Source organism: Pseudophryne corroboree, chromosome 1, assembly GCF_028390025.1.
Source record: "Pseudophryne corroboree isolate aPseCor3 chromosome 1, aPseCor3.hap2, whole genome shotgun sequence".
Taxonomy (NCBI): Eukaryota; Metazoa; Chordata; class Amphibia; order Anura; family Myobatrachidae; genus Pseudophryne; species Pseudophryne corroboree.
In genome coordinates, this window is record NC_086444.1 from 289,919,065 (window position 1) to 289,936,842 (window position 17,778).

The following is a 17,778-nucleotide window of genomic DNA, read 5'->3' on the forward strand; positions in this document are numbered from 1 at the left end:
TTTGGTATAAGCACCTCCCTGCTTGTTTGGGATATATATTCATATATATAATTTGTTGACTGTGGGTCCCATGAGGCATGAGCTTTGTTTGTTTTACTCTATTCTCTAGCGAGCTCTCCGGCTTAGGTGGTTATCTGGTTGCCGTGGTTACACAGGACTCTCTGCCTGCACGGTATGATGCGTGTGTTAGTCAGAGGATCCGGTAAGCGCTCCAGTAGTTACTATGGGAACACGCGTCGCCCATGGCTCTCACCCACTGTGCTGTTGAGGAGCCACAACCGGAATTGACATGGGTTTGGACTCGCGCGGGTTATAGGAAGCACTGTGCGTTCCACCAGTGTCAGGTGGAACGCACGCCGATGTTAATCGTGTTTTAGTGCATGTGTACAGCTCTCCCGTAGTAAGTTCCACTGGTAAGGGACATGGCCACGATTTCCGTCCTTTATATAATATATATTATCCTTCTATATTGCCCTATATATGGTAATGGGTTATCCCGGGGATTGCCATTGGTTCAGTGACATTGCCGCTCTTTCTGGGTTGTCTGAAGGTATTTTAAGGGGCCTGTTAGGCATTGACTGATTGATACTGGTGAACATGAACAGCTGTAAAATGCTGTAAAAGCTATTTTTGATGCATATCCTGATGATGATCCGGAGGGATTGAAACATCGATTGAATCATTCTTTTGAAGTATCATGCTGCTAAGTATGAAATAAACACAATATTTTTTTAAGTGCCAAACTTGCTGGTGAGTGCCCCTTTATGTTGGCTTTATATATATATACAGTATATATATATATATATATATATATAGTAGAGATGAGCGGGTTCGGTTCTCAGAGAACAAAACTGTACCGAACTTCACGCTCTGAGCCCGGTTCCGAGTCAGGCTCAGGTTTTCCCGCAAGACTCGGAAACCCGAATGAGGCAAAACGTCATCATCCCGCTGTCGAATTCTCGTGGGATTTGGATTCCATATAAGGAGCCACGGGTTGCGCCCACTTTCACTCCAGTCTCGGACATTGTAGTGAGAGGACGTCTCCATCCTCAGTGTCTGTGTGGGGGCGGGAAAGTGGGGTGGTGAGTATTGTGCTGTGTTGTGCTGCTCAGTCCAGTCCAGTGTAGTCAGTGTATTATGCTGCATCAGTCCAGCCAGTCACAGTGTTGGTGTCCTCTGCTGCTATATGTCCCCAGTACTGCTGGCTGCTGTATAAGTCCCTTGCATTTTTGCTGTGTTGTCTTGTATCAGACCAGGGGTAGTGTCTTGTGCAGCATCAGTCCAGTGACCAGTCACAGTGGTGGTGTCCTTTGCTGCCAAATATCCAGTGTAGCTGTATAAGTCCCTTTCAGTGGTGCTGTGTTGTCCTGCATTAGACCAGGGGAAGTGTCTTGTGCAGCATCAGTCCAGTGACCAGTCACAGTGGTGGTGTCCTCTGCTGCCATATATCCAGTGTTACTGCCGTATAATTCCCGTGGTACTGGCGTATAATTCCTGTGATATTGCCGTATAATTCCCGTGATACTGCCTTATAATTCCTGTGACATTGCCGTATATTTCTCTGAATACTGGCGTATAAATCCTGTGACAGTGCAGTATAATTCTAGGAATACTGGCGTATAATTCCTATGATATTGCCGTATAATTCCTGTGATACTGCCATATAATTCCCGTGATACTGGCGTATAATTCCTGTGACATTGCCGTATAATACTCGGAATACTGGCGTATAATTCCTATGATATTGCCGTATAATTCCTGTGATATTGTCGTATAATTCTCGGTATACTAGTGTATAATTCCTGTGATACTGCCATATAATTCACGTGATAATGGCGTATAATTCCTGTGACATTTCCATATAATTCCTGTGATATTGCCATATAATTCTCAGAATACCAGGGTATAATTCCTGTGATACTGCCATATAATTCCAGTGATACTGACGTATAATTCCTGTGATACTGGCATATAATTCCTATTATATTGCCGTATAATTCCTGTGATATTGCTTTATATTTCTCGGCATACTGGTGTATAATTCCTGTGATGCTGCCATATAATTCCTGTGGTATTGCCGTATAATTCCTGTGATATTGTCATATAATTCTCGGAATACTGGCGTATAATTCCTGTGACATTGCCATATAATTCCGGTGATACTGCCATATTATTTTCGGAATACTGTCGTATAATTCCTGTGACAATGCCGTATAATTCTCGGCATACTGGTGTATAATTCCTGTGATGCTGCCATATAATTCCCGTGGTACTGGTATATAATTCCTGTGACATTGCCGTATAATTCCTGTGATATTGTCATATAATTCTCGGAATACTGGCGTATAATTCCTGTGACATTGCCATATAATTCCTGTGATACTGCCATATTATTCTCGGAATACTGTCGTATAATTCCTGTGACAATGTCGTATAATTCTCTGATTACTGGCGTATAATTCCTGTGATACTGCCATATAATTCCCGTGATACTGGCGTATAATTCCTGTGACAAAGCCATATTATTCTCAGAATACTGCCATATAATTCCAGTTATCCTGCCATATAATTCCATATAATTCCGTATAAATCCAGTCCAGTGGTGCTGCCATAAAAATTCAGTGGTGCTGTCCTGTGCTGTATATTATTTACACCAAATAAAGGGGTTATTAGTAATTAATCCAAATAATTTTTACAGGGTTTGCCCTGTGTGGTGTAGGGTATGCTCTCTTGTGCCGCATATTGTGTTATATAACTCCAGAAAAATAATAGAGAACAAACATTTGGAGGATAAAATAGGGAAAGATCAAGAACCACTTCCTCCTAGTGCTTAAGATGCTGCCACTAGCCATGACATAGATGATGAAATGCCATCAATGTCATCTGCCAAGGCCGATGCCCATTGTGATAGTAGAGGGCATGTAAAATCCAAAAAGCCAAAGTTCAGTAAAAAGACCAAAAAATAGAAATGTAAATGGTCTGAGGAGAAACATAAACTTGCCAATATGCCATTTACAACACGGAGTGGCAAGTAACGGCTGAGGCCCTGGCCTATGTTCATGATTAGTGGTTCAGCTTCAAATGATGATGTAAGCCCTCATCATCCCGCTAGAAAAATTAAAAGAGTTAAGCTGGAAAGAGCACAGAAAAGAACTGTGTGTTCTGAGATGGTATCACAAATCCCCAAGGAGAGTCCAAGTGTGTCAGCGGTTGCGATGCCTGACCTTCCCAAAACTGGATGGGAAGAGGTGGCTCCTTCCACCATTTGCATGCCCCCTGCAAGTGCTGGAAGGAGCACCCACAGTCCAGTTCCTCATACTGAAATTGACGATGTCACTGTTAAAGTACACCAGGATGAGGATATGGGTGTTGCTGGCGCTGAGGAGCAAGTTGACGATGAGGATTCTGATGGTGATGTGGTTTGATTAAGTCAGGCTACGGGGGAGACACCTGTTGTCCGTGAGATGAAGAAGCCCATTGTGATGCCTGGGCAAACTTCCAAAAAAGCCACCTCTCCGGTGCAGAATTATTTCTCCACAATCTGGACAACAGGTGTCAAGCCATCTGTTGCCTCTGTTAATCTGTAATAAGTAAGGGTAAGGGTGTTAACCACCTAGGAACATCCTCCCTTATACGTCACCTACTGTGACATATACAGGAGTCAGTGTCAAGTTGTGAAACTTTGGGTAAGAGCATAAGCAGTCCACTGACACCTAAATCCCTTCTTCCTCCTGCACCCAAGCTCCTGCAAGCCACACCACCAACTCCCTCAACGTCAACTTCCTCCTCAGTCAGGAACGTCAGTAGTCCTGCAGGCCATGTCACTGTCAATCCTGAGAATTCATCTCCTAACCGGGATTCCTCCGGAGGATCCTTGAGTGGTACGCCTGCTGTTGCTGCCGCTCCTGTTGCTGCTGGGAGTCAATCGTCATCCCATAGGGGAAGTCGGAAGACCACTTGTACTACTTCCAGTAAGCAACTGACTGTCCAACAGTCCTTTGTGAGGAAGATGAAATATGACAGCAGTCATTCTATTGCAAAGCGGATAACTGAGGCCTTGACAGCTATGTTGGTGTTAAACGTGCGTCCGGTATCCGCCATTAGTTCAGTGGGACTTAGAGAATTGTTTGAGGTACTGTGTCCCCAGTATCAAATCCCATCTAGGTTCCACTTCTCTAGGCAGGCGATACTGAGAATGTACACAGACGTCAGGAAAAGAGTCACCAGTGTCCTACAAAATGCGGTTGTATCTAGTGTCCACTTAACCACGGAAAATGTGGATAAGTGGAACAGGGCAGACTAAGAACTATATGACTGTAACAGCCCACTGGGTAGATGTATGGCCTCATGCAGCAACAATAGCAGCGGCACCAGTAGCAGCATCTCGCAAACGTTAACTCGTTCCTAGGCAGGCTACGCTATGTATCACCGCTTTCTGCAAGAGGCACACAGCTGCAAACCTCTTACGGAAACTGAGGAACATCATTGCAGAATGGCTTACCCCAATTGGACTCTCCTGGGGATTTGTGATATCGGACTACACCACCAATATTGTGTGTGCATTACATCTGGGCAAAGCCCAGCACGTCCCATGTTTTGCACATACAATTAATTTGGTGGTGCAGAATTTTTTTTAAAATGACAGGGGTGTGCAGGTGATACTGTCGGTGACCTGAAAAATTGTGAACCACTTTCGGCATTCAGCCACCGCGTGCCGAAGACTGGAGCACCAGCAAACACTCCTGAACCTGCCCTGCCATCAACTGAAGCAAGAGGTGGTAACGAGGTGGAATTCCACACTCTATATGCTTCAGAGGATGGAGGAGCAGCAAAAGGCCATTCAAGCCTATACATCCACCTACGATGTAGGCAAAGGAGGGGTAATGAACCTGACTCAGGTGCAGTGGAGAATGATTTCCGTCTTGTGCAAGGTTCTCCAACCCTTTGAATTTGCCACACGTGAAGTCAGTTCAGACACTGCCAGCTTGAGTCAGGTCATTCACCTCATCAGACTTTTGCAGAAACCGCTGAAGAAATTGAAGGAGGAGCTAAGATGGAGTGATTCTGCAAAGTATGTGGGACTTGTGGATGGAGCCCTTCATTTGCTTTGCCAGAATTCAAGGGTGGTCAATCTGTTGAAATCAGAGCACTACATTTTGGCCACTGTGCTTAATCCTAGGTTTAAAGCCTACATTGTATCTCTCTTTCCAGCAGACACAAGTGTGCAGAGGTACAAAGACCTGCTTGTGAGTAAATTGTCAACTCAAGCTGAACGTGACCCGCCAACAGCTCATCCTTCAATTTCTCCTGCCACTGGGGCTGAAAGGAAAAGTATAAGATTTCCTAGCCCCCCCCACTGGTGGTGATGCAGGGCAGTCAGGAGCGAAAAGCTGACATCTGGTCCGGACTGAAGGACCTTCCAATGACATGTCTACTGCCACTGCATATGATTCTGTCACCATTGAAAGAATGGTGGAGGATTATATGAGTGACAGCATCCAAGTAGGCATGTCAGACAGTCCATATATACTGTATACTGGCAGAAAAAAGAGGCAATTTGGATGCCCTTGCATATACTGGCTTTATTTTACCTAAGTTGCCCCCCCTCCAGTGTGTACTCCGAAAGAGTGTATAGTGCAGCCGGTAACCTTGTCAACGATCGGCGTAGGAGGTTTCTTCCACAAAATGTGGAGAGGATGATGTTCATCAAAATGAATTACAAATTCCCCCAGGAAGACCTTTACCAGCAATTTACTCAAGAACGTACCCAGGGACCTGTGATGGTGGATTCCAGTGGGGACGAATTAATACTCTGTGAGGAGAAGGATGTACATAGTGAAAAGGGTGAGGAATCGGAGGATGATGATGAGATGGACATCTTGCCTCTGTAGAGCCAGTTTGTGCAAGGAGAGATTGCTTCTTTTTTAGTGGGGGCCCACACAAACTAGTCATTTCAGCCACAGTCGTGTGGCAGACCCGGTCGCTGAAATGATTGGTTTGTTAAAGTGTGCATGTCCTGTTTATACAACATAAGGGTGGGTGGGAGGGCCCAAGGACAATTCTATCTTGCACTTCTTTTTCTTCTTTGCATCACGTGCTGTTTGGGGACTAGTTTTCTTAAGTGCCATCCTCTCTGTAACTGCAGTGCCACTCCTAGATGGGCAAGTTGTTTGTGCCGCACACTTGTGTCACTTAGCTTTTCATCCAGCTTCCTCATTGCACCTCTTTTTTTTCTTTGCATGATGTGCTGTTTGGGGTATATTTTTTAAATCTGCCATCCTGTCTACCACTGCAGTGCCACTCCTTGATGGGCCAGGTGTTTGTGCCGCACACCTGTGTCACTTAGCTTAGTCATCCAGCAACCTCTTGCGCCTCTTTTTAGTCTTGGCATCATGTGCTGTTTGGGGCCTATTTTTTAAATCTGCCCTCCTGTCTGACACTGCAGTGCCACTCCTAGATGGGCCAGGTGTTTGTGTTGTCCACTTGTGTCGCTTAGCTTAGTCATCCAGCAGCCTTGGTGCAACCTTTTGACCTAAAAACAATATTGTGAGGTTTGAGGTGTTCAGAGTAGACTGGAAAAGAGTGGAAATGATTGATATTGAGGTTAATAATACAGTAGGAGCAAAATTACCCCCAGATTCTGTGATTTTAGCTGTTTTTATGTTTTTTCAAAAATCATCCAGATCCAAAACCAAAACACGAAAGTGGAATTAGATCCAAAACCAAAACATAAAACATGAAAAGTGCCAGCCGCACATCTCTAATATATAGCCAATACTCCCCTTTTGCGCTATTTTAGTAGAATAGTGATATAATATGCAGCCAATTTCACTAAGTCTTCTGTCAGAAAAGACAAAACAAACAATATATACAACAATAATGAATCGGTGTCCCTGTATTGTTATAACAAATATTGTTAAATCACCAGCAAATCGCCTTTTGGCGAAATATGACAATTAAAATCCAAGTTGACAATTTTTGTCTTATTTTACATATTTATTAAAACATTTATAAAATATCACAAAGAAATGTCCATTATTTCCTCCTCCTATTCATGCAGATTGGAGGTCACAATATGTAAAGATAACCCAACGTGTTTTGTCTCAAGCCGAAACTTCATCAGGTGTATATGTTATTGCTATAGACTTTGTCATCAACGTTGGTTGTAGTGAGTATACGTTCGGACACTTTAGTCTAAAAAATTAATCACAAAGCTTTTAGTAATGTGGCCCATTCACCTGGGCACTTTTAAAAAGGCGTGTGATGACTCAGATACCTTAGACCAATCAGGTCCAGGGAGAAATGCCCCAATGCGTTCAACCCCCTAGGTTCAATCAGGTGATCCTCCTGTGCATCCAGATATCTATATGGATGTGTATATATATATATATATATATATATATATATAATATATATATATATTATATGTATATATATTATATATTTATATATATATATACATACTGTACAGGTATATACAGTGGGGCAAAAAAGTATTTGGACAGCCACCGATTGTGCAAGTTGACCCACTTAAAAAGATGAGAGAGGTCTGTAATTTCCATCATAGGTACACTTCAACTGTGAGAGACAGAATCTGAAAAAATAACCAGGAAATCACATTGTATGATTTTTAAACAATTTATTTGTATATTCTTGCAGAAAATAAAAATTTGGACAATCAATAAGTTTAACTCGATACTTTGTAATATAACCTCGGTTGGCAATTACAGAGGTCAAATGTTTCCTGTAGTTCTTGACCAGGTTTGCACACACTGTAGCAGGTATTTTAGCCCACTCTTCCATGCAGATCTTCTTTAGATCTGTCATGTTTTGGGGCTGTCGCCGGGCAACATGGACTTTCAACTCCCTCCACAGATTTTCTATTGGGTTTGATGTCTGGAGACTGACTAGGCCACTCCAGGACCTTGAAATGCTTCTTACAGAGCCACTCCTTAGTTGCCCGGGCGGTGTGTTTGAGGACATTGTCATGCTGGACGATCCAGCCACGTTCCATCTTCAATGCTCTTACTGAGGGAAGGAGGTTTTTGCCCAAAATCTCACGATACATGGCCCCATTCATCCTCTCCTTAATACGGATCAGTCATCCTGTCCCCTTTGCAGAAAAGCAGCCCCAAAGCAAGAGGTTTCCACCCCATGCTTCACAGTGGGTATGGTGTTCTTGGGATGCCATTCATCATTCTTCTCCCTCCAAACACGGCGAGTGGAGTTTATACCAAAGTTGTTTGATTTTGCTCTCATCTAACCATATTACATTCTCCCAATCCTCCTCTGGATCATCCAGATGGTCACTGGCAAACTTTAGACGGGCCTGGACATGTGCTGGCTTAAGCAGGGGGACCTTTCAGGTGCTGCAGGATTTCAATCCTTGACGATGTAGTGCGTTACTAATGGTAACCTTTGTGACTGTGGTCCCAGCTCTCTTGAGGTCATTGACCATGTCCCCCCGTGAAGTTCTGGGCTGATTCCTCACCGTTCTCAAGATCATTGATACCACACGAGGTGAGATCTTGCATGGAGCCCCAGGTCGAGGGAGATTGTCAGTGATCTTGTATTTCTTCCAATTTTTTATAATTGCTCCAACAGTTGATCTCTTCTCACCAAGCTGCTTGCCTATTGTCGAGTAGCACATCCCAGCCTTGTGCAGCTCTACAGTTTTGTCCCTGGTGTCCTTAGACAGCTCTCTGGTCTTGGCTATGGTGGAGAGGTAGCAGTCTGACTGTTTGAGGGTGTGGACAGGTGTCTTTTATACAGATAACCAGTTCAAACAGGTGCCATTAATACAGGTAATGAGTGGGGTATAGAAGAGCTTCTTAAAGAAGAAGTAACAGGTCTGTGAGAGCCAGAAATCTTGCTGCTTGGTAGGTGTCCAAATATTTATTCTCCACAAGAATATACAAGTAAATTGTTTAAAAATCATACAATGTGATTTCCTGGTTTGTGTTTTTGTACAGATTCTGTCTCTCACAGTTGAAGTATTCCTATGATGGAAATTACAGACCTCTCTCATCTTTTTAAGGGGTCAACTTGCACAATCGGTGGCTGTCCAAATACTTTTTTGCCTCAAAAGAGGACGCAACCTTAAGGACATATTGGTGAAAACCGACGTCACACAAAGGAAACAGATAGCGTTCAAAAGTGGATGTCAAAGATGCTTGACTTGTACCACATGTAAGCACATGGACACAGGCCCGATGTTTATCCATCCGAAAAACAACAAGTCGTTTAAAATTCGACATCATGTCACCTGCATGTCACAATTTGTAATTTATGTCATCTCATGTCCATGTGGCTTACTCTATGTGGGCCAAACTGTCCGTACCTTTAGGGAGAGAATGGCCTTACATAGATCTGCCATTAAGGCAGCCCTGGAGGGAAAATCTAACGACCAACCTGTGGCTCGTCATTTCAAACAAGCTCAGCATCAACTACACCATCTCAGACATATGATAGTAGACCACATACCAGCAAACGCAAGAGGAGGAGACCGAGCAAAAGCCTTGGCCCAACGGGAGATTGAATGGATACATCGCCTGTCCACATTGACACTCCAAGCAAATTGGAGTGTATTCTGGCAATGAATATCAATTCTACTGTATATACAGTGAACAATAGCATAACAGTCACATATTATGCATGAGTTGTTAACTTTCTATCCCCTAACTCAGCCCCACTGGTATACTGCACGATGCTTCGGGTTGGTTCTTTGCATGATATATATGTAAATAGCACGGTAGCACTCTGGAGGCATGTCAGCAAATAGAATTATGGCATAATATGTAATCACACCCACATCGAGTGCCTGCCTCTACACATACAAAATAGGTGCACCTGCTATATCTGTGCAACCCTTTGCACATCTTCTAACATGTTATGTAGCCATATACATTCTTTATAACACGATTGTGGTTGCTATTGCTTACATGCAATCATGCATATAGGTGCAGCGCTAGGCATCAAATTGCTGAATTTTTTTTTACATTTTTTAATCTGCACTTTTCTTTTACACAATGTGCACAATCATCACTGAGGTTTCGTTTTCCATAGGGGAATTACAGATCTCCATCATGATCACCTTTTTAACATCACACACTTGGTCGTGTACAGACACACGCGCACTATGTAAACACGACTCATTGTTACAATGTATCCTTTTCCGCCAGGAGGAGCGGGTTAACAGCGGCGGCAGGGACGCCCGCGGTCGCCCAGCAACCAGTGACGTCATTTCCTGGTAACGCGAGGTGAACACACACCGGAAGCCCTGCTGAACGCCAGTCCCTGCAGCTCCGTGGCACGGTCTTGTCCACATATAAGGTAAGAACTCACACTGTTTTGGTTTGTTTTGTTTGCAGTCTTTGCACACAGCCTTGACAAAAGCGCCCTGCGCGGTGCTGAAACGTTGGCGTCATGTGCCACTTATATTATTGATTTTTCAATACACCATTTTCTTTCACCAAGACCTTGGAGTGCTGCCTGTTCTTTTTTATAGTAGGAGTGGATGGACGCATACCCCTCGCTATAAGAACGGCATCAATTTCTATTGGACTTTAGGATGGCACCAAGGCAGCTGTTAATTTAAGTGAGTGCCGACCTCACCAGTTTTGTCTTACTTGGGCTGTGCCTACAGTCCCTAGCGGTACGGCACCTAATACAGTCTATCTATATTGACTATTATCAGATAATATCTCAAACACTCATTCGTTTGGTCTGAGTGATTATTTATTGGAGACGTTTTTCAGCAATACAAAATACCGCAGTGTGTTCAGTTACATCTTGAACACTCCAGCATGAATACTGCCAGCACTTCTAAAAACATGTCTACACACAATATGTCTATGGCTATAGACGACATGTTAGTTTTTACAGACTCAGAGGCAGCAGCCATTCTTTTTACAGAGGACACCGGTATCAACGCAGAAAACACCGCCACGGATGAAATATATCATACATTACTACGGCTTAAGAAAAAAGAAGTTGATTTTCTACTACATGGAACTTCATTATCTGATTATTTTCGGGCTAAACGCATTCCCAGGGGGTTCAGAACTTCAGAGTGAAGAACGTTCCAACCATTGGAAGGAACAGCCCTGAATTTTGTCATCGATGGATATCAGTACTCAATAAATGCAGCATGGATCTCATGCTGCTTGTAATTGAGGAAGCTGGGAAGGAATTAAAGAAATACAGAAACAACATTGCCCAATACACAGCGGACCACCAAACCGTGTTAGATGACGCCCAGTATGCCAGCACTTGGGAAAAGCTAAAAACTCAAGTAGACAAGTACAAACGTGATCTCATAACATTTAAGAGATCTAAACTCCAGACGGTCAACATGGATTATGAAGATAACCGAGTCTATCGATGGTTATATGGCATTTCCGACGCGTCTTCAGGAGGTGGTAGAAAACAACGACAAACTTGGAGGGACAGAAGAGCCAGGTCAACGAGACGTACATATTCATCCAACTCTGACAGTGACTTTCGCTGCCAGGATTCGGATGGATCCAAATCTCCCAAACAGGCCCCTTTAGGGGTGGCTACCAAGACGCGACACGAACCAGGAGGCCAAGGCCAACTAGACGGGGGGGGACAAAATCACAGAATCTGGAAAACCTCCTCGCGGAGTAAGGAACAGGAAGAAGATCTAGTGTTCAACTTATCATCCAGGGCATTAACAGACATAGAAAACCAAGTCCTTAAAAAGGGACTCTCATTTATACCTACAAATCCACATGATGATTTCCAATGGACAGTTGAACAGCATCGATTTAGCAAGACATTGCGACTTAAAGAATTCTTTCAATACCAAACCACAGCTAATGACACTGAACAACGTGTCAGGCTTCCGTCTAGATCGACTTTTGACCCCCAATCCAACAATGCAGCCATAAAAACTTTCTCCAGATTGCTGGACACTTCAATTAAAAAATACGTCCAAGCAGCCCCGACCTTGTATAAGAATATCACCATGCAAGAACAACAAGCCATTAAAGATCTAAGTTCATACAAGGACATCATTATACGGCCGGCAGACAAAGGGGGAGCAATTGTCATACAAGACAGAAACAGTTATATCGCGGAGATAGACCGACAATTAACAGATCCAGTTACGTATAAAAAATTACGAAATAATCCCACTGTTCAATTCAAATTGGAAATTGACAATATCCTAAAACAGGCAGTAGTAGATGGCCATCTGGATTCAAAAACTGCAACATCTCTAATGCAACCCCACCCCATAGTTCCAGTATTGTACACGGTCCCTAAAATATACAAGAACCCGACGCATCCACCCGGGCGCCCAATTACTTCAGCCAGAGGATCGTTGATCCAGCCAATCTCCATCTTTTTGGACACATTAATTCAACCGTTGGTTACCAAGCAAGTTACGTACTTGAAGGACACCACTCACTTATTACTTACACTACAGGAGATCTCTAAGGTACCCAAAAATACCATCATGTGCACAATGGATGTACAAAGTTTGTACACTGTTATTCCGCACACACAGGGACTTGCTGCCATGCGACAATTCCTGGAAACTGAGGAATTCAAGGCCTTACATATACCCTTGTTCATGAAACTCCTGGAATATATTTTGACACACAATTATTTTTTACATAATGGCAAATATTTTTTGCAACTCACAGGATGCTCAATGGGATCAAACGTATCCCCTAGCTACGCTAACGTATACATGTACGCATTTGAACGGAAACATCTCAGCTCAGAGAACATACAATCTAAGACCCTATTGTACAAACGTTACATAGATGATCTCCTACTTTTTTGGATGGGTAGTGCCGGAGAATTGGAAGACCTTTTCAATAATATCAACACGAGTGACTCTCCAATCAAATTAACCATCGAAAGCAGCACTGAGTCCATACATTTTTTGGATGTTCAAATTGATATACGTGAAGACATCATTTCAACCTCCGTATACCATAAACTAACAGACCGGAACACACTATTGAGAAACAATAGTTTTCATCCACCAGCGTTGAAAAAGGGCCTACCAAGATCTCAGATGCTACGGGTAGCTCGCATTACGAGCAACAAAGAACTACTAGACAGTGCCCTTGATCAAGTAGTTTCAAAGTTTATACAAAGGGGGTATGACAGATGTCAGTTGACACGCATCAAACAAGAGGTCTTACTCATCCCGAGAAACCAGTTATTTGGTTCCATGAGGCAACAATCCACCAAAAAAGTACAGTTCATTACTGAGTATACCACGGCCAGCTCTATTACCACGAGAGCCACGCGGGCACTGTGGCCCATAGTTAGTACAGATTCGTCATTACCTATCTTCAAAAATACCACTATCATGCCATGTTTCAAAAGAGGACGCAACCTTAAGGACATATTGGTGAAAACCGACGTCACACAAAGGAAACAGATAGCGTTCAAAAGTGGATGTCAAAGATGCTTGACTTGTACCACATGTAAGCACATGGACACAGGCCCGATGTTTATCCATCCGAAAAACAAGTAGTCGTTTAAAATTCGACATCATGTCACCTGCATGTCACAATTTGTAATTTATGTCATCTCATGTCCATGTGGCTTACTCTATGTGGGCCAAACTGTCCGCACCTTTAGGGAGAGAATGGCCTTACATAGATCTGCCATTAAGGCAGCCCTGGAGGGAAAATCTAACGACCAACCGGTGGCTCGTCATTTCAAACAAGCTCAGCATCAACTACACCATCTCAGACATATGATAGTAGACCACATACCAGCAAACGCAAGAGGAGGAGACCGAGCAAAAGCCTTGGCCCAACGGGAGATTGAATGGATACATCGCCTGTCCACATTGACACCACATGGACTTAATGAACATATAACTTGGAGTGTATTCTGGCAATGAATATCAATTCTACTGTATATACAGTGAACAATAGCATAACAGTCACATATTATGCATGAGTTGTTAACTTTCTATCCCCTAACTCAGCCCCACTGGTATACTGCACGATGCTTCGGGTTGGTTCTTTGCATGATATATATGTAAATAGCACGGTAGCACTCTGGAGGCATGTCAGCAAATAGAATTATGGCATAATATGTAATCACACCCACATCGAGTGCCTGCCTCTACACATACAAAATAGGTGCACCTGCTATATCTGTGCAACCCTTTGCACATCTTCTAACATGTTATGTAGCCATATACATTCTTTAAAACACGATTGTGGTTGCTATTGCTTACATGCAATCATGCATATAGGTGCAGCGCTAGGCATCAAATTGCTGAAATTTTTTTTAAATTTTTTAATCTGCACTTTTCTTTTACACAATGTGCACAATCATCACTGAGGTTTCGTTTTCCATAGGGGAATTACAGATCTCCATCATGATCACCTTTTTAACATCACACACTTGGTCGTGTACAGACACACGTGCACTATGTAAACACGACTCATTGTTACTATGTATCCTTTTCCGTCAGGAGGAGCGGGTTAACAGCGGCGGCAGGGACGCCCGCGGTCGCCCAGCAACCAGTGACGTCATTTCCTGGTAACGCGAGGTGAACACACACCGGAAGCCCTGCTGAACGCCAGTCCCTGCAGCTCCGTGGCACGGTCTTGTCCACATATAAGGTAAGAACTCACACTGTTTTGGTTTGTTTTGTTTGCAATCTTTGCACACAGCCTTGACAAAAGCGCCCTGCGCGGCGCTGAAACGTTGGCGTCATGTGCCACTTATATTATTGATTTTTCAACACACCATTTTCTTTCACCAAGACCTTGGAGTGCCGCCTGTTCTTTTTTATAGTAGGAGTGGATGGACGCATACCCCTCGCTATAAGAACGGCATCAATTTCTATTGGACTTTAGGATGGCACCAAGGCAGCTGTTAATTTAAGTGAGTGCCGACCTCACCAGTTTTGTGTATATATATATATATATATATATATATATATATATAGAACAGATCCCTGTTTCAGGGGAGGGCACTCTCCAATAAAATGAGAATCCAAAATTGTTCAATGTCTTTTTAATGTTCAATATAATGGCTCCAAACGGTCAACATTTCGATTCCAGTGTAGAATCCTTATCAAGACGAGACAGACTGATGCATCCATACAAATGTGAGAACTAATTCATAGGTCAAAGCCCACTCGTCTCAATAACGGTGATCCAAAAGCCATAACATGGATAATTCAATAGGGCAATACAACTAGAGCCAATGTAAGATAAATCTGCTCACAAAAAGGGGTCATTCAACCAGCAAGATGGACCCATGATCCATATAACAGACAGCAGGTCAATCAGACACGGCTGATTTATTAGCATAATATCCCAAGTCCCCTGTGAGCGAAGTCGCAGCTGCGCATGTAACTATTGTAAGTGCAACTCGGGACCAGGCCCATTGTATCAACAGATCATTAGATGTAGGAGGCTGAATGTTAATTCAATATCTTTGGATATGGTTGCTGAATAAAGGAAAAGAGAGGGAGGCAAGTACAGTATAAGTAAGTTTGCAGCATCCAGTTACTAAATATGGTTTGTAAATTCATTCATGTATCATACAGTGTGAATACCATGGTGCAGGGAAAGGGAGGCTTTTGCTGTTATAATAGAAACCACATTTCTATGTCATTGTAAGATGGCAGATTTAACTGACAGAATGTTGTCTATAGTTATATATTCTGATCCAACAGTTCAGATTGATATAGAACCCTCTCAGATTGTGAATTCTATTGCATGGGATGAGAATAATGTTCAAAGACAGCACCTACAGGTATGACGCCTGCAGTATATGAATCATGAATGAAATATACAGATTAAGACATACTGTACATATTTATATTTAAAAAAACAATAGAGCCCAATACTAGGGACGAGCAGGCTCGGTTAACTGTGAACCGAACACATCCCCCCCCCCCCCGCAAACTTCACATCCTGAACCCGGATCTGAGCCCGGCTCGGGACTTCCCGTCAGACTCAGAAACCAGAACGAGGTAAAACGTCATCATCCCGCTGTCAGATTCTCGCATGCTTTGGATCCAATATAAACAGCAGCGCGTCGCTGCCATTTTCACTCCGCACTTGGAGAGTGCGGGAGACATACCTCTGTCTCTCTGTGGGCGGTGGCGTGGAGTTAGTGTGTGATCTAATGGGGTGCTGGTGCAGTCACTGTGCAGTCATCTGTGCTGTGCTAGGGGTGCAGTCCTGGCTGTCCTGGCTGTCACTGGTGTTACTGCCGGGTGCTGCAGCTGTACATGTGTGTTGCTGTCCTGGCTCTCACTGTGTTGTACAGGAGGCAGAGGCACTGTGAAATATAGGGGTGCTGATGTCTTAATAACATTACACTGGCCCTGTCTGCTATAAAAGTTTGAGTGCAGTCAAAAATGAAAAGCACACTGTTCCTGTATGCTGTGAAATATAGGGGTGCTGATGTCTTAATAACATTACACTGGCCCTGTCTGCTATAAAAGTTTGGGTGCAGTTAAACATTAAAAGCACACTGCTCCTTTATGCTGTGAAATATAGGGGTGCTGATGTCTTAATAACATTATACTCACCCTGTATGTTGTATATATTCAGGGGTACTGCTGCTGTTAAAATAACATTACACTGGTCCTGTATGCTGTAAGAATACAGGGGCGTTGTGAAAATAAAGGGGCACTGTTTTGTGTGCTGTAATAATAAAGGGGTGCTGTCCTGTGAAATGTAGAACAACAATTTGGAGGAAAAAATAGTGGAAGATCAGGAACCACTTCGAGTTCCTAGTACTAGTGCTATAGCTGCTGCTGCCACCAGTCATGACATTGACGATGCAATTTCATCAACATTGTCTGCTAAGGCCGATGCCCAATGTCATAGAGGGCGTGTAAAATCCAAGAAGCAAAAATTAATAATCAGAAAAACAAAGAAATTACCTGATGAGAAACATAAAATTGGCAATATGCCATTCACTACACAAAGTGGCAAGGAAAGGCTAAGGCCTTGGCCTATGTTCATGACTGGTGGCTCAGCTTCTCATGCTTAGCTTAGCCATCCAGCAACCTCTTTGCATCTCTTTTTTTCTTTGCATTCTGTTTGGGGCCTAGTTTTGAAATCTGCCATCCTGTCTGACACTGCAGTGCCACTCCTAGATGGGCCAGGTTTATGTGCCGTACCCTTGTGTCGCTTAGCTACCTCTGTGAAACCTTTTGGCCTAAAAACAATATTGTGAGATGTGAGGTGCTCAGAATAGACTGGAAATGAGTGGAAATTAATGTTATTGAGGTTAATAATACCATAGGATCAAAATTACCCCCAAATTCTGTGATTCTTGCTGTTTTTATGTTGTTTTTTTTCAAAAATCCTCCAGATCCAAAACCAAAACCAAAACCCGAAAGGGTTGTTTTGGCAAAACCAATCCATATCCAAAATCAAAACACAAAACACGAAAAGTGCCCGCCGCACATCTCTAACCAATGAATTTTTTCATGGAATCATGTCATCATACAGTATCATACTTATACAGTTTTAGTAAGATGGTCACTGGCAAACTTTAGACGGGCCTGGACATGTGCTGGCTTAAGCAGGGGGACCTTTCAGGTGCTGCAGGATTTCAATCCATGACGACGTAGTGCGTTACTAATGGTAACCTTTGTGACTGTGGTCCCAGCTCTCTTGAGGTCATTGACCATGTCCCCCCATGAAGTTCTGGGCTGATTCCTCACCGTTCTCAAGATCATTGATACCACATGAGGTGAGATCTTGCATGGAGCCCCAGGTCGAGGGAGATTGTCAGTGATCT

At 43.2% G+C, this 17,778-nt stretch overlaps 1 long non-coding RNA gene across 3 annotated transcripts in view; it reads left to right on the forward strand.

The window, feature by feature from the left end:
- The first annotated feature begins 255 nt into the window (after positions 1-255).
- The window catches only part of LOC135058491 (uncharacterized), a 29,262-nt gene continuing 11,739 nt past the window's right edge, over positions 256-17,778 (forward strand). The window contains exons 1-3 of one of the 3 annotated variants that reach the window (XR_010245020.1): positions 256-413; positions 10,182-10,332; positions 14,477-14,627. This is a non-coding gene — a long non-coding RNA (uncharacterized LOC135058491). Of the gene's footprint in view, positions 414-559; positions 751-1,061; positions 1,083-10,181; positions 10,333-14,476; positions 14,628-17,778 lie in introns of those variants that run through there. The other 2 variants (XR_010244969.1, XR_010245071.1) reach the window with 2 other exon arrangements.